This window comes from Schistocerca cancellata, chromosome 4 (genome assembly GCF_023864275.1).
Source record: "Schistocerca cancellata isolate TAMUIC-IGC-003103 chromosome 4, iqSchCanc2.1, whole genome shotgun sequence".
Lineage (NCBI taxonomy): Eukaryota > Metazoa > Arthropoda > Insecta > Orthoptera > Acrididae > Schistocerca > Schistocerca cancellata.
Window position 1 is genome coordinate 276,127,887 of NC_064629.1, and position 18,731 is coordinate 276,146,617.

The following is an 18,731-nucleotide window of genomic DNA, read 5'->3' on the forward strand; positions in this document are numbered from 1 at the left end:
GTTACCAGACGTCTGTGATAGTCTAGTGTTGTAGGAACTGTGACCACGGTGTATTCGAACTCTGAAAAGGCGGAGATGATACTCATCTATGGCGAGTGTCGACGAAATGCAGCTGAAGCCTGCAGGGTGTATGCAGAAAGGTACCCGGACAGAGAGCATCCAACGTGCCGCACATTGCTAAACATCTACCGCCAACTGTATGCAACAGGTATGGTCGTAGCACGCAAACGGGTCCGTAACAGGCCCGTCACAGGAGAAGCGGGTGCAGTTGGTGTGTTAGCTACTGTTGCCATGAACCCACACACGAGTACACGGGACATTGCGAGAGCCGGTGGACTGAGTCAAAGTAGTGTCCTGCGCATACTGCATCGTCACCGCTTTCACCCGTTTCATGTGTCGCTACATCAGCAATTACATGGTGATGTCTTTAATCATAGAGTGCAATTCTGTCAATGGGCATTAACAGAGAATGCGTTGCAGTTCTACCTGTTTACTGGTGAAGCGGGTTTCAGAAACCACGGGGCAGTGAATCTACGGAACATGCATTACTGGTCCGTGGACAATCCTCGCTGGCTCAGACAGGTAGAGCGACAGCGACCGTGGACTGCAAATGTATGGTGCGGAATCATTGGCGACCACCTCATTGGTCCTCACTTCATTGCAGGGGCCCAAACAGCTGCAACATACATCGCGTTTCTACAGAATGATCTGCCAACGTTGCTCGAAAATGTCCCACTGGAAACGCGTCGGCGTATGTGGTATCAGCATGATGGTGCACCTGCACATTCCGCAATTAACACTAGGCTGACCCTTGACAGGATGTTCGACGGGCGTTTCATAGGACGTGGAGGACGCATAAATTGGCCAGCCCGTTCTCCTGATCTTACACCTCTGGACTTCTTTCTGTGGGGTACGTTAAAGGAGAATGTGTACCGTGATGTGCCTACAACCCCAGAGGATATGTAACAACGTACTGTGGCAGCCTGCGGCGACATTACACCAGATGTACTGCGGCGTGTACGACATTCATTACGGCAGAGATTGCAGTTGTGTGCAGCAAATGATGGCCACCACATTGAACATCTATTGGCCTGACATGTCGGGACACTCTCTATTCCACTCCGTAATTGAAAACGGAAACCACGTGTGTACGTGTACCTCACCCCTCATGGTAATGTACATGTGCGTCAGTGAAAAAGACCAATAAAAGCGTGTTAGCATGTGAACGTAATGTGCTCTTCCAGTCTCTTCTGTACCTAAGGTCCATCACCGTTCCCTTTGGATCCCTACGTAATTCGGTGCTCTCCGATACACACGATCGAACAGCGGAGGAGTGGTACTCAAGCGTCAACTTTAGGTTACAATATCTCCGGATGTAATTAGCATTTTACAATGCAACAAACGGCACTGATTACGTATTTGTTTATATATTCAGATGTGCTAACAAAACTAACGGGGTTCCATTTAAAAAACCTAGGTTTGTGTTAAAAAACATACTTCCGTGCATTTTTTTATGGTTTGTATTAACCAATTACACTAGCCCCTCTCCTCACGTTCGGTCTGTGGAATCGATTCGCCAGTATTTAATGTGGTTTACGAAATATATCCAGCGATAATGTTAGGTGACTCTCCCTGTATTTGCAATTTTGTTTTTGCAACGTGTAGCTGGAATCAACCAAAACAAACGCTGCTCATCAAGTCTTTGATGCGACGCCCAGCGTCGGTTAGTTTCCCGTTCCAAACGAAATTATTTTAAAACTGGAATTTAGCGTACCCCTTCGTCACAGCGGTCTCATGTAAGTCTAGTGCGATATTCGGTTTACCGATGTGTATTAACAGGGACAGTAAAACACGAAGAATAAAGAGTACCCCAGCAGTGGCAGCATCACCCAGGCACATGCAGACTGCTATCGCCGTGCAGAAGAGCGTTGTTCAGTCGCTGCTGGAGTAAAAAAATTGTTCAGATGGCTCTGAGCACTATTGAACTTAACTTCTGAGGTCATCAGTCCCCTAGAACGTAGAACGACTTAAACCTAACTAACCTAAGGATATCACACACATCCATACTCTAGGCAGGATTCGAACCTGCGACTGTAGTGCCTAGAACCGCTCGGCCACTCCAGCCGGCGCTGCTGGAGTACTGACAACTGTTCGTGTTTCGCTGTTACTCTTAATATATGGCGGTAAAACGAATATCGCACTAGACCAATCTGGTAGCGCTGTGTCGAATGAACATGAAAAATTTCGATTTAAAATTAATTTTTGTTTGCAACGGGAAACAAACCGACATATTCGGTGTGGACAGGATTTGTTTGGGCTGACACCAACAACGCGTTGCAAAAACTAAACTGCAAACATCTGCCGAAATGCCAGAGAAAATACGCCTGACATCCCACACGAGAGAGACTCTGTATATGTATGTATGTACCGGGTGATCAAAAAGTCATTATAAATTTGAAAACTGAGTAAACCACGGAATAATGTAGATAGAGAGGTAAAAATTGACACACTTGCTTGGAATGACATGGGGTTTTATTAGAACAAAAAAAAACAAAGTTCACAAAATGTCAGACAGATGGCGCTCGACTGCAAAACGTCAGTGACTGCGCATGACAATCGTGTATAAAAGGAGCTGTAATGAGAGAGAGAGAGAATCAGATGCGCCAACGGTCGCAGCATGTTGACGTTACCTGAAAAGGCGCTTTTAGTGAAGCTGTATTATCCGAATGGGGAATCTGCTAGTTCAGCGCTGCGATCCTATCGCCATAGGAAGGGGATTCGAACAGGTAAAGGTCCGTTGACAAATGCAGCTGTGGCGAGAATGATTTCGAAGTTCGAAGCCACGGGTTGTTTAGACGATAGACCCCGTAATGGCCGACCGAGCACAAGGCGTAATGCTGCTGGGACAGTTCAGGAAGAAATGGAGACTGTAGCGGGTTCGTCTATGCACGGGGAAGTCAGCGCTAGTGCAGTCGCACGTCGCACCGGCATTCTATACACTACTGTTTGGTTGGCACTGAGTCGTACCCTCCGATACTATCCGTACAAAATCCGTCGGCATCATGAGCTGTTGCCTGGCGATTTAGAGAAGCGGAGGGCATTTGCGGTGTGGGCGTTTCAAAAGATAGCGGAAGATGACGATTGGTGAGTAACGTGTTGTGGACCGACGAAGCTCATTTCACGCTCCGAGGGTCTGTCAACGACCACAACTGCAGAATTTGGGCTACCAAAAATCCTAGAACTGTCGTAGAAACTCCATTGCACGACGAGAAAGTCACGGTATGGGTTGGATTTACCACATCTACAGTTATCGGGCCTTTTTTCTTCGAGGAAATGCGTGATTCTGATTTTGTAACTGCTACCGTGACGGGTGAGAGGTACACCGATATGTTACAGAATCGCCTCATCCCCAGCCTGGCTGATAAACATCTGCTGCAACGTACTATGTTTATGGGGATGGCGCTCCACCCCATATTGCTAGACGCGTGAAAGATCTCTTGCGCGCGTCGTTTGGTGATGATCGTGTGCTCAGCCGCCACTTTCGCCATGCTTGGCCTCCCAGGTCCCCAGACCTCAGTCCGTGTGATTATTGGCTTTGGGGTTACCTGAAGTCGCAAGTGTATCGTAATCGACCGACACCTCTAGGGATGCTGAAGGACAACATCCGACGCCAATGCCTCACCATAACTCCGGACATGCTTTACAGTGCTGTCCAAAACATTATTCCTCGACTACAGCTATAGTTGAGGAATGATGGTGGACATATTGAGCATTTCCTGTAAAGAACATCATCTTTGCTTTGTCTTACTTCGTTATGCTAATTATTGCTATTCTGATCAGATGAAGCACCATCTGTCGGACATTTTTTGAACTTTTGTATTTTTTTTTATTCTAATAAAACCCTATGTGATTCCAAGCATGTCTGTTAATTTGTACCTCTCTGTCTACATTATCCCGTGATTATCCAGTTTTCAAATTTATACTTACTTTTTGATCATCCGGTATGTATTTAAGTATGTATTTTCCACATCTCCCCCTACACTACTGGACCGATTTCAACCAAATCTGGAACGCATGTCACTTACAGTCAGGAAAGAAGTGCTGTGGAGGTAAAAATCACTGACCAATCAAAAGGGTGAAGTTGAGAGTGAAAGAGAGGTGTAGCCCAAGACGCGCGAATACCCAGACGTTATTCATCCAGTATTTGAGAACGAGAGCACTTAGTGGCTTGCAACAAACTTTAAACATAATTTCAAACCTTTACCAAACATCTGCTCGCTGACAGCTCTCACAAAATTATGAATGGAAGAAAATTTAGCGCTTACTCAGTTTTCGAAGTTCATGCGCTAAACCTGCCGCATCATGCAGGACGTTTTAATTTATTAGTTCTTTATTACTAACACTGTTTGCAACACATTTTTCAGGCAGTGTTTAAATGTACCACTGAATGTACCTGCAAGATTATATCATTGTACACCAAGTAGATCAGAAGAAATGACGTCATAAATATTTAGCTGCGTGGAAACGAAACCGCAGGGAGAAATTAGCTAGAGATACAGGTTAAATATGTATACAAATGTGCGTGAAACGTGTTAAATATATGTGCTGTGTGCGTAGTCGGGCAAAGCCACGAGGAGGTAGACTGTGAGAGGGTGGGGATAGGGGGGGGGGGGTGAATGAAAGGGAAAGCTACTTCCGGTAGTATATGTAAATAAAAGCGATCAAGGCAAGACATTGTATTAATACAAACATCTAACAATGTTGATCTCGGTGAGCACCACAACTGATGCTGATGTTAATGATTAACGAATTAACGAAGACCATTGCAGAGCGAACAGACGCATTACTGTACACTGCATGCCGTGTCGGCTCGCCATGTTGTGGAGACATGAGGCTTGTTGCAGAACTTCAAAGAAACGTTTTTAAACCATCATCATCGTAACAGAACTGTCCATCTGAATATGGGGGTATAAAACAATCGAAATGCATCTTGGAAAAACATACAATAGTAATACGCTGTATGTTTCATTTGGATACTTACAAGGGAACCTCCCCATCGCACCCCCCTCAGATTTAGTTATAAGTTGGCACAGTGGATAGGCCTTGAAAAACTGAACACAGATCAATCGAGAAAACAGGAAGATGTTGTGTGGAACCATGAAAAACATAAGTATCTCTGGTGTTACAGAAGTTGAAAAACGACACATATCAGTTAATACGAGATCGCCTCTCCAAGTTTCGAATCGTAATACGAGCTGTGGCATAGTTGCAGAGTACTCCATCACGGGGCAGGCGTGTCAGAACAAGTAGATAAATCATCTACTCAAAAAAAATGATTCAAATGGCTCTGAGCACTATGGGACTCAACATCTTAGGTCATAAGTCCCCTAGAACTTAGAACTACTTAAACCTAACTAACCTAAGGACATCACACACACCCATGCCCGAGGCAGGATTCGAACCTGCGACCGTAGCAGTCCCGCGGTTCCGGACTGCAGCGCCAGAACCGCTAGACCACCGCAGCCGGCAAATCATCTGCTCCTTACTGTGGCATCGAGTCAGTTCCCGCCGGCAGATAGCCAACTCATTGAACAGATTTCCAAAAGAGGCTCCTGATGTTGCGGCTTCTCGTGAGTTACAACAGCAAATTCAATGAACTGCGTGCATGCATTGATGTCTGCCGCAACAAAAACAGTGCCCATATTGATTAAATACCTGTAATGTGAGTTTAAAAACTTTGAGAGATGTCTTATCAACACATATGTTTCTGTTTTCTGCTTCATCTTCTTTTTACTGGCCTTTATCTCACATCTTCGCTGGATCAGCATGTTAATTTATGGACTTGGGAGTATTTGTGGGAGAGGGTGACCAGATGCTCTTCCTGTTGTCACTAGCGTGCCCCACCCCCACCTCCATCCGCATCACCATCCCTACCCTTCCCTACCCTACCCTACCCTACCATTCCCCTGCCCTGCGGGACGGATTTGTGTACCCCATCTGTCTGCGTCTAGTGTACATGTGGAAAAGTTTGAACGCTTTCTCAATGTTTGCAAATCGTGCAACTAACGCAGGAGGTGGGTGCCAGCCCGGTATTCACCTTCTGATGAAGGAAACCGCCCAAAAACCACGTGCAGACCGGCCGGCTCATGGAGACTCATAGTTGACCATTCGGGCGGATTCGATCAGAGACCAGAGCGCGTCACCGACTCGCAGAATCGGTGTGCTAAGGCGCGCGGCTTTCCGGGCGGGTCAGTTTTTTTTTTCTGTATGTCTTCTACATGTCAAGCTGTCGTCTTCTGAACCGTGAGGTACTCGCGAATAACCCTGCATATAGGCGAAACTGGGGTAAAAGAACGCCACAACAAAGTGTAAGCTCTGTGGTACCGAAACGTCAGGAACACTACGGCGAGGATATAGATAACAACAACGTATGAGTGCTAGCCAGAGAAGGTAATATTTATAGAACGAAAGTCCGAAAACCAGTTGAGATCAAAGAAATTTCAGTAAAGATAAGTTATATGCGCTTTCAGCTTCATAGCTTCCCGCCATCCAGGAAGTAAACACCCAGCCACGGTGCGCGAGGAATGTTAACAACTACCAGAAAGCCATCTCTGCGGCAACGTATTAATACTTTGATAGAAATGCCCATTCTCTGCCCACAAATAGTAGCCAAAAAAATTTCACAGGGCAGTCCTACTCACTCAGAACAAGCACAGGAAAACTCAGTTGAACGCGGCACTGGTCTTTGACAATGCTCAGCTGACCAGAGCCAGCCGGACGATGTGGCCGAGCGGTTCTAGGCGCTTCACTCCGAAACCACGCTGCTGCTGCGGTCGCAGGTTCGAATCCTGCCTCAGGCATGGATGTGTTTGATGTACTTAGGTTAGTTAGGTTTAAGTGATTCTACGTCTACGGGACTGATGACCTCAGATGTAGGGTCCCAGAGTGCTTGGAGCCATTTCTGACCAGAGACGCCGTAAGATCCTGGAGGCAGTACCTACAGAGGGATCGAAATACCGATTGTGTGAGAAGCAATTTGAAAAGGTACATCATGTGGCCTAACAGCCTAGATTTCCACCTTAAGTATCAACTTCTTGTTACCTATCTGCATTGGTTGGTTGGTTGGTTGGTTGGTTGGTTGGTTGGTTTGGAGGAGGGGACCAAACAGCGGGGTCATCAGTCCCATCGGATTGGGGAAGGAAGTCGGCTGTGACCTTTCACAGGACCCATCCCGCCATTTGCATGAAGCGATTTAGTGAAATCACGGAAAAGCTAAATCAGGATGCCCGGATGTGGGTTTGAACTGTCGCCCTCACGAATGAGAGTCCAATGTGCTAATTACTGTGCCACCTCGCTCGGTCTCTCTGCTTTGTACGATGTCTTACTACTTACATTATTTAACAAACTCAAAGTTCCTACATGTTCTTTTTTTTAGAAACATGATGCAACCACCCTTTTCTTAGTATTTAAGTTAATGAATTAATGGATCTGCCCGCAACCTTGAAGCTGAAACGCCTGTTGCCTTCGCAAGTGTGCAATTGTGTGTCAATCATGTTAAGACAATGTTTTGGAGGAAGAAAGATTAGTGATTAACGTCCCGTCAAAGTCATTAGAAAAGGAGCTCACATTCTGATTGCGAGGAAAAATGAGGAAGGAAGTCTTTCGAGTATTACAAAACCTACAAATTCTATGACAGCGTGTTCAGCAAGTTCAAAGTTTCACACTGTTGTTTCAAAAAATAAGTCAGCTGAATAATGTAGCGTTATTTTACATATCATTGTCGCGATTGCTAGTCGAGAGTTGTACCAACAGGTGATCCCATCGGGGTACTTCCTGTTGACATGCTGACACCCCTCATAAGTTATCAATAAAATGTGTTCGATAGTAAAAAACTGGAAGTGGGCGAACAAGTTATGACGTTTCAGAAGCGAAAATTGATTGGGCGGGAAATACAGCGGATCAGACATATTGCATGGAAACGGAACATATGTTTCAGGAAGAATTTTTTTAATAAAGAGTTTTAAAATGAAGCCTAACAAATTAAAAGAAGGAAAAACTAGCGGGAAGGGATTCGAAGCCTGCTATTTCCAGCAACAAATATACACACATAAAAAAAAGTTTTGCATCACCTCGGTTTGGGAACCTGCACAGAAATCTGGAATAGAGATCAACATAAATATCATTTCCGCCCATTTTATTGCTCATGAACACCACACATCGCATGTTCTACCACCATACAGCAGGAACTACAGAGGTTGTGGTCCAGATTGCTGTACACACCTGTACCTCTAATACCCAGACGCACGTCCTCTTGCATTGATGCATGCCTGTATTCGTCGTGGCATACTATCCACAAGTTCATCAAGGCACTGTTGGTCCAGATTGTCCCGCTCCTAAACGGAGATTCGGCGTAGATCCCTCAGAGTGGTTGGTGGGTCACGTCGTCCATAAACAGCCCTTTTCAGTCTATCCCAGGCACGTGCGATTGGGTTCTTGTCTGGAGAACATGCTGGCCATTCTAGTCGAGCGATGTTGTTATCGTGAAGGAAGTCATTCACAAGATGTGCACGATGGGGACTGTCGTCCATGAAGACGAATGCCTCGCCAATATGCTGCCGATATGGTTGCACTGTCCGTCGGAGGATGGCATTCACGTATCGTACAGCCGTTACGGCGCCTTCCATGACCACCAGCGGCGTATGTTTGCCCCACAAAATGCCACCCCAAAGCAGTAGGGAATCTCCACCTTGCTGCAATCGCTAGACAGTGTGTGAAGGGCGTTCAACTTGACCGGGTTGCCTCCAAACACGTCTCCGACGATTGTCTGGTTGAAGGCATATGAGACACTCATCAGTGAAGAGAACGTGATGCCAATCCTGAGCGGTCCATTCGGCGTGTTATTGGGCCCATCTCTACACCGCTGAATCGTGTCATGGATGCAAAGATGGACCTAGCCATGGACGTCGGGAGTGAAGTTGCGCATCATGCAGCCTATTGCGCACAGTTCGAGTCGTAACACAACGTCATGTGGCCGCACGAAAAGCATAATTCAACATGGTGGCGTTGCTGTCAGGGTTTAGGGTTCCTCCGAAACATAATCCGTAGATAGTGGTCATCCACTGCCCATGTGCGGCCTTTGCGAGGCATGTCGATAGTTTCTGTCTCTCTGTACCACCTCCATGTCCGAACAACATCGCTTTGGTTCACTCCGAGACGCCTCGACACTCCCCTTGTTGAGAGCCCTTCCTGGCACAAAATAACAATGCGGACGCGATCGAAACGCAATATTCACCGTCTAGGCATGGTTGAACTACAGACGACACGAGCCGTGTACCTCCTTCCAGGTGGAATGTCTGGAAATGATCGGCTGTTGGACCCCCTGCTTCTAATAGGCGCTGTTCATGCAGGGTTGTTTAATCTTTGGGCGGGTTCAGTGACATCTCTGAACAGTCAAAGGGACTGTGTCTGCGATACAATATCCACACTCAACGTCTATCTTCAGGAGTTCTGGGAACCGCGGTGATGCAAAACTTTTTTTGTTGTGTGTATTTTATATCGAGTTCGGTTGGAAAATGGAACACACGTAGTATGACCACGCTGAACATAAATGGAATTCAGAGCGCTGCAAAAGCAGGTGCTCTAAAGCACATCCTATATGAGTCTGATATAGCGACAGCCTTTTTACAGCAAATTCACGAAAAAAACTTCCCTGTTACTATAGTTCTCGGACGAGGCGTCGGATGTCGTTTTGAAAATTCCACAATATTTCGTCGGCGCAACTGACCGACAGCTTCAGGTGCGGCGAACACATTGCTCAGGCTGTGGCCGAAGACTCCTGTTCGTGCCAGAGAAAACACTGCGCAGGCGTACAGGCGACAAATTTCGGGGACCAAAAGCACAGATGTTCAGATCGGTAGCGAGAGGTACACCTACGCCACCTGTCAGACGATGAACCCACACGCAGAGACTGTCAATCACACTCTGCGCTGCCGTCGTCCGCCCCCCCCCCCCTCCCCACCCTCCGCGCCATCTGTTGGGAGCCGCCAGCCGGAAAACGTTTCCGCGTTGGCGTATGCCTGTCCTCGCCGTTGTCAACTAAATATCTATGTCGCTATCGCAGCGTCATCCTTCGTACGACCAGCAGAGTTTTTTATGTTCGCTGTTCTTTCAACATGGCCAGCGCTGGATTCCATGCCGGGATGAGTTGGTCCCATGTGTTCCTGTTAAGGAAATTAGTCAAAGTGCGAACTTCAGCTGCTTCTTTAATCATGCTGCCTCAGTGCGAAGGCGTCGACGATAGAAGCTTGGTGTTTTGTGTGCCATACAACGTCCTATACTGAGACATTGATTGGCCACTGCAGGTTACAAAAAACTGCTTATGGTAGCGACTAAGGACGTGCCATTCTCGACTGCCGCCTCTCCCTGGGTGTAGTACAGAAAAGCTGTTACTACGTTAACAAGCTGTATGAGGAGGTAGCTAGCGACTTCTGTGGAAAGCTGGAGAACTTTCTTGAGCAATATTCCCTCCCACCATCTGCAAGGTCACCAGTGACTGTTTCTGCGTATCTTCTTTAAAATACTTAAATGGTGTACACGTAAAGCATGCCTAGAAAAAACCTCCCTTTTATCGGTGAGAGCCATATGTGTAGGTCAGAGTATTAACGAACCATCGGCTATTGAACACCTACATGCTTACTACCGAGGCGAACCAGGAAGAAAGGGGGCAAGGGAAGATTTTATTACCCCCTCCGCCACACACAAAAATTAGGAAAAGCGTTTATATATTTATGTGTATATAATTTCGGAGAATAATGTAATATGTAAGCTAAGAATCACGAAAGTGGCAAAGAATTCTAGAAAATTACGAGCTTTGTTTAACACAGGATAATCTTAAGTTTCTTGCCCACGTGGATGTCCTGCGCCTATTCACAGGCTGACCACACGTGCTGCCGATAGGAAATCCAACTAACCTAACGTGGCGGAAATGACCGAAATAAATGTAAGTGTGGTAAAAATCGTAGTGCTAAGTGAAATACTGATACTGATGAGCGCTCACTTCGGTTTTATATCGTCTAAATTATGGCCTTGCCAAAGTTGTGAGCGTATATTGCTGTACTCACTTTATCAAAAGAATTAACCTGATGTACACAAACACAAATGCGATGATTGGTCAGAAGCAGTAACATACGTACTCTGGTGTTGTTACGCCCTTCGAAGTATGTCATACTTCTGTATTAGATATATTATCACTAAGTTACGTTAAATGAAACTTTAAGATATTCTAATGTATTAACGGCCATCAGCGTTTTCCGTAATCATCTTTTAGCTATGTAGTTTTTATTTCAAAAATCGTGTACAGTCAGAGTCTCAGCACTGTTATCCTCTGATCGTTGCGCTGTTAATAGTATGAAAATGGCTGAGGCTGCTTCCTGTTCCGTAGTGAAAAATGCCTGTCAACACTGTTAAAAAGTGCCGATAAATACGTTGTTCTTAATGTTTTTCATAAATTTACAGAAAAAAATAGGCTTTGAAGTTTGCCGAGGGACTGTATTTGTTACATTTGAGATGTATAACGGAATCGGCAGCGAAGTAAATTGATAAGATAGTGCAGCTCATGGATCGCTGGTTCAAGCCTCGCCTTAGTCATCTATTTTTTCGTTCTATTTGAAATACATACATCTCGTAAATGTTATATTCAACATTTTTTCTGAATAATGGACGTATTTTTGCTTCTAATTGCGTATTGCACTAGAAATTCCTGTTTTCATTTCAGATATAAATTCTTAATTATCGACGTTATATCAAAGATTGTTGGTAAAGGTTGCTTAAACTAAGAAAACATAACAATTTAATTTTTATGGCAAAAATGGAAAACCAAATACTATGTCCATTGTTTTATACAACAGATGTAGTCTCACGAGCCGCGCGCGATTAGCCCAGCGGTGTGAGGCGCTGCAGTCATGGACTGTGCGGCTGGTCCCGGCGGAGGTTCGAGTCCTCCCTCGGGCATGGGTGTGTGTATTTGTGTTTAGGATAATTTAGGTTAAGTAGTGTGTAAGCTTAGGGACTGATGACCTTAGCAGTTAAGTCACATAAGATTTCACACACATTTGGACTTTTTTTTTAGTCTCACGAACCAGAGTGATAAGAGTCGTAGAAACATGAAAACAACCGTTTTCACAGCGTGGAACACACCATAAAAATGATGCATTTTTACATTTGCCACTTTACCATTACAGTATGAACCAAACAGAACAGATCTGGACCCAAGTTAAGGGATTTGTCCCGAGAAATAGCAAGACTGGATGTACTGGAACTAACGCACGCAACTTTCTCGCATATCACTGTCTAACGCTGGCAGGATATATTCTGAAGAGCCAAAAAAACTAGTACACCTCCTTAATATCGTGTAGGGCCCCCGCGAGCAGGCAGAAGTGCCGCAACATGACGTGGCATGGACTCAACTAATGTTTGGAGTAGTGCTGGAGGGAATTGACACCATGAATCCTGCAGGGCTGTCCATAAATTAGTAAGAGTACGAGGGGGCGGAGATCTCTTTTGAACAGCACGTTGCAAAGCATTCCAGATATGTTCAACAATGTTCATGTGTGGGGAGTTTGGTGGCCACCAAAAGTGTTTAAACTCAGAAGAGTGTTCCTGGAGCAACTCTGTAGCAATTCTAGACGTGTCGGGTGTCTTATTGTCCTGCAGGGTCCATGGATTCATGAGGTTATCTCCATACCCGTACACGTCCATCTACTCGATACAATTTGAAATGAGACTCGTCCGACCAGGCAATATGTTTCCTATCATCGACAGTCCAATGTCTGTGTTCGCGGGCCCACGCGAGGCTTAAAGCTTTGTATCGTGCAGTCATCAAGGGTATACGAATACGAGTGGACCCTCGACTCCGAAATCCCATATCGATGATGTTTAGGTGAATGGTTCGCACGCTGACGCTTGTTGATGGGCCAGCATTGAAATCTGCAGCAATTTTCGGAAGGGCTGCACTTCTGTGACGTTGAACGGTTCTCTCCTGTCATCGTTGGTCTCGTTTCTGCAGGATCGTTTTCCGTCCGCAACCATGTCAGAGATTCAATGTTTTACAGGATTCCTGACATTCACGGTACACTCGTGAAATGGTCAGACGTGAAAATCCCTACTTTATCGCTACCTCGGAGATGCTTTGTCCCATCTCTCGTGCGCCGACTATAATACCACGTTCAAATTTACTTAAATCTTGACAACCTGCCATTGCAACAGCAGTAACAGATCTAAAAACTGCACTACACACGTGTTGTCTTACATAGGCGTTCCGACCGCAGTGTCGTATTATGCCTGTTTACATGCAGTATCTCTGTATTTGAATACGCGTGCCTATACCAGTTTCTTTGGCTCTTCAGTGTAGAACAACACGTCATAAAAGAAGAGGAGAAAATGCGGCGCCTGTGTGGCTTCTGTTGTTGACCTAGCAGATGACAGTTCCAGAACTGAAATGTATTTCTCGGATTCGGATAAGGAAGGAGCTAAGAGATTACCAGACGACTGCCTGTAATTAATACCTTCAGTGGCTTCAGTACTCAACAGTACCATGAAATCCTTGAAGTACGCTTTTACATCAGACATAGCTCTCCCAGAAAAGTTACCCTGTGTTTAAGTTAGGAATTTTCACCACTCTCGTCAGTAATTGGACTGCTATGTTAGGTGAGAACGAGAGCATTTTATGCTTTCCGTCTGGTCACCCAAGAAGCGTGCGGTAGTGCTGGCTTTTTGCCGTATATTATTTGATTCTCTTTAAAAATTTAAGTACATTCGAAGCTATGTTGTTTCTTTGCTCGTCTCTTTTTACGTCTCAACTGCAACTGATCAAATCATTGCGTGTTAGCTGGACCAGCTGGCTGGCCTGTGCTGTCCAAGTTTGATGCGCCGGTAAATGTTTACATCAGGTTTATTCTTATGATGAACGGAGTGTATATTGTACTGGTAATTTACATGCCAAATATAAATTTCATATTTTCAGCCGAATGACTTTCCAACAATGTATTTGTCTGGACTGAAATTTCTTGGAAGTTTTGCTAAAGGGAGCGGTTAAGCATTTAATGTAAACGAATAAGAAATTATTATTATTATTATTATTATTATTATTATTATCATAACTTTTTTATTTGTTTTATTGTTACTGTAGACCTATGTACCACATTAAAAGTAGAGGGGGGAGGGGGGAAGTTGCGTTTAGGAATGGGGGAGGATAGAGGCTGTAACAAACTATGACCACCTCTCCCGCCCCCGTCCCCCACCGCAGAACCGTGCCTTGGATTCGCGGCTCCTCCGGGTTGCCACAGAACTTGCCGGCCAGTCTCACTGATAGTGGGACACACATTAATCGCTGCGTGCGATGATCGAAAATTTATCAGCATTACAAGCAGGTTCAATAAATTTCAAGCCGTACATATAGGGCGCTTAAGAACTTGAGTAGTCAGTTACAACCTGTAAGTATTTTTACTATTTACGGGTGCAAATACCGATAAATTACACTCGAGCCCCTTCATGATTTAGCGACGTAGCAGATGAGGCCAGTTTGCCACAGAGCGCCGTGGATGGCGGAGCAGTCGCAAGTCGAGCCACTCACAGAACATGGAAGCCAGTGCTGCCAGAACTTGGCAGGAGCGGGCAAACAATAACAGAGAAGCCCCGCGGGGCACGGCCAGATCAAGGAGAGGGCTGTGTGTCTCCAGCTAGTCACAGACACGGCTAACGCAGACAGTCTGGTCCGGACGGAAACAGCTTGGGCGTTCAGTTCCACACGGAAGCCAATAATAGTGGTGTGGAGGACGCTATTTTTTGAATATCCGTTCTTCTTCTTCATTTATCATCTATTTGGACTTCCAGCATTTCTTAACTTTCTCCATGGTGGAATTGAAGGGTTACTTTTAGATAATCTTCCAGTGAACGTTTTCTGTATGTGATGGCACCTGATCTACATCTACACGACTACTCTGCAGTTCACACTGTAGTGTCTGGCAGAGGGTTCATCGAACCACTTCCTCATTATTTCTCTACAGCCCCACTCTCTCACAGCTCGCGTGAAAAACAAAAACTTAAATCTTTCCATTAAACGTATTCGCAATTGCGGATAATGACAACCATCAGATTTAGAATGGAATGACAACGAAAATTCGCGCCGGACCGGGACTCGAACCTTGACTTCCCGCTTATCGGGAACGGTCGCCTTACCATTTGGCTATCCGTGCCCGACTCACGACCAGACCCAAACTTCCGTATGTCCTCAACCATGCGTCTACGACATGGACTCGTACAACCATTACGTATATTCCCTTACAGGTCAGACCCTGTATTTGAAAGTCGCTTACCCGGTATCAGCAGAAAAATACGACATTGCAGTGCCTGTGTTATTCTGATTACGATGAAAAGTTCCTTCGGACATGTGGCAGTAGAATTTCGCGTTTAAGAAATCGTTGACGCAGGAGAATCTTACGAACATACCGTTGTTTGATCATTGCTCAAATTCCCGTATGGAGAACATTGTAATAGACGTCCCTGGCGTAGAGATAGAAGTGAAAGACTGGAAAGAAAATACGTCGCCAGGTCCGGATGTAACCCCACTTCGGTTTTACAGAGTACTCTACGGTATTGGCCCTTTACTTAGCTTGCATTTATTGCGAATCTCTCGTCCAGAGGAAAGTCCCAAGCAACTGAAAGAACTGCTGTAGATAAGAAGGGCATAAGAACGGACCCATAAAATTACAGACCAATATCCTTAAAACCTGTTTGCCGCAGAATTCTTCAACATATTATGAGATCGAGAATAATAACTTTCCTTGAGATGGAAAAGCTTCTGTCAACGAATCAGCGCCCTTTTAGAGAGCATCGCTCGTGCGGAACTCAACTTGCCCTTCTCTCACATGATATCATAGAACACAATAGGTTCCCAGAAATGTGAGTGGTTCTAGAAGTTCTTAAATTATAGATCCCAGTATGTTGCCCTCGACGGCGACTATTCATCAGAGACAAGGGGTATCATCAGGAGTGCTCCAAGGAAGTATGACAGGACTGCTGTTTTTTCTATACACACAAATGATATGGCGGATGGAATGAGAAGCAATCAGCGGCTGTTTGCTGACGATGCTGTGGTGTACGGGAAAATGTCGAAAGTGAATGACTGTAGAATGATACAAAATGACTTACAATTTTAATTAGTGTGATGAACGGCAACTAGCTCTTAATAGAGAAAAATGTAAGTTAATGCAGGTGAGTAGGGAAAACAAGCCCGTAATGTTCGAATGCTGCATTAGTAGTGTGCTGATTAACGTGGTCACTTCCGTTAAAGCCGGTCGGAGTGGCCGAGCGGTTCTAGGCGCTACAGTCTGGAACCGCGCGACCGCTACGGTCGCAGGTTCGAATCCTGCCTCGGGCATGGGTGTGTGCGATGTCCTTAGGTTAGTTAGGTTTAAGTAGTTGTAAGTTCTAGGGGACTGATGACTTTAGATGTTAAGTCCCATAGTGCTCAGAACGGTTTGAACCATTTGAACTTCCGTTAAGTATATAGACACAAAGTTGTGAAGCGATATGTAATGCAATGAGCAGATAAGGGTTGAGGTAGAAAGATGAGGGTCCACTTCGCTTTATTGAGAGTATGTCAGGAAAGTGTGGTTTGTCTGTAAGCGAGACAGCATATAGGAAACTAATACGACCCATCCTTAATACCGCTCGAGTGTTTGGGCTCCGCACCAAGTCGGATTCAAGGAAGATATCGAAACACAATTTAGAGGCGGGCTGCTAGGGTTGTTACCGGTATGTTCGAACAACACACAAGTGTTACAGAGATGCTTCGGGAACACAAATGAGAATCCCTGGAGGTAAGGTGACGTTCTTTTCGAGAAACACTATTGAGAAAATTTAGAGAGCTGGCGCTGGAAGCTGACTGTAGAATGGTTCTACTGCCGCCAACGTACGTTCTTCGTAAGAACCACAAAGGTAATATTAGAGAAATTAGGGCTCGTACGAAGGCACAGACAGTCGTTTTTCCCTCGCCCTGTTCGCGAGAACAACAGGAAAGGAAATAACTACGTAGTGTTGGTGTCGGGTACCCTCCGCCATGCACAATATGGTGGCTTGCGGAGTGTATGTGTGTACATGCAGATGTAGATACGGTGATGTAGTTGTTAAACTTTTACAGTGAGGTGAAAGAAAGTCATGGGATCCCTCCTTGCCTCTATACAAAGAGGTCCATTGATCGTGACCGGATCAAATATCTCACGAAATAAGCGTCAAACGAAAAAACTACAAAGAACGAAACTTGTCTAGCTTGAAGGGGCAAACCAGACGGCGCTATGGCTGGCCCGCTAGATGGCGCTGCCATAGTTCAAACGGATATCAACTGCGTTTTTTAAAAATAGGAACCTTCATTTTTTATTACGTATTCTTGTAGTACGTAAAGAAATATGAATATTTTAGTTCGACCACTTTTTTCGCTTTGTGATAGATGGCGCTGTAATGATAACAAACGTATAACTACGTGGTATCGCTTGACATTCCGCCCGGTCACTATCAATGGACCACCCTGTATAGTGCAGCAACTCGACGTGGCATGGACTCAGAAAGCCATTGGAAGTGCCCTGCAGAAATGTTGATCCATGCTGCCTCTATAGCCGTCCTTAATTTCGATGGCGTAGCCGGTGCAGTATTTTGTGCACTAACTGGCCTCTCGATTATGTCTCATAAATCTTTGATGTGATTCATGTCGGGCAATCTGGGTGGTCAAATCATTCGCTTGAACTGTCCAGAATGTTCTTCAAACTATTCGCGAAGAATTGTGGCCCGGTGACATGGCGCATTGTCATCCGTAAAAATTCTGTCGTTGTTTGAGAACACGAAGTCCATGAATGTTTGAATGGCGTCCAAGCAGCCCAACGTAATCATTTCCAGTCAATGATCGGTTCAGTAGGACCAGAGGACCCAGTCTGTTCCATGTAAACGGAGCCCACACCATTGTGGTGACAACATCAACTTGCACAATGGTTTATTGACAATCTGCGTCCATGTCTTCGTGGGGTCTGCATCACACTCGAACTCCACCATCAGCACTTCCCACATTAAATCGGAACTCATCTGACCAGGCCACGGTTTTCCAGTACCGTAGGGTACAACCTATATTGTCACGAGCCCAGGAAAGGCGGTGCAGGCGACGTGCTGTTAGCAAAGACATTCGCTTCGCTTCGGTCGTCTGTTGATATAGCCTTTAACGACATATTTCTGTCCTAACGGATACGTTCATAGTACGTCCTTCATTGATTTCTGCGGTTACTTCACGCAGTGTGGCTTTTCTGTTAGCAATGAAACTGTACGTAAATGCAGCTGCTCTCGGCCGTTAAGTGAAGATCGACAGCCACTGCGTTGTTCGTGGTGAGAGGTAATGCCCGAAATTTGATGTTCTTGGCACACTCTTAACATTGCAGATCTCGGAATATTGAATTCCCTAACGGTTTCCGATATGGAATGGCCATAATGACATCGGAAACCTTTTCACGTGAATCACCTGACTACAAATGACAGATCTGCCAATGCACTGCCCTTTTATACCTTGTGTATGCGATACTACCGCCATCTGTATATGTGCATACCGCTATCCCACGACTTTTGTCACCTCAGTGTAAATGTCAAAGTATTTACGCGTGTTTTCTTGAAAGGAAGGTATTTGCAAAATACTGGGA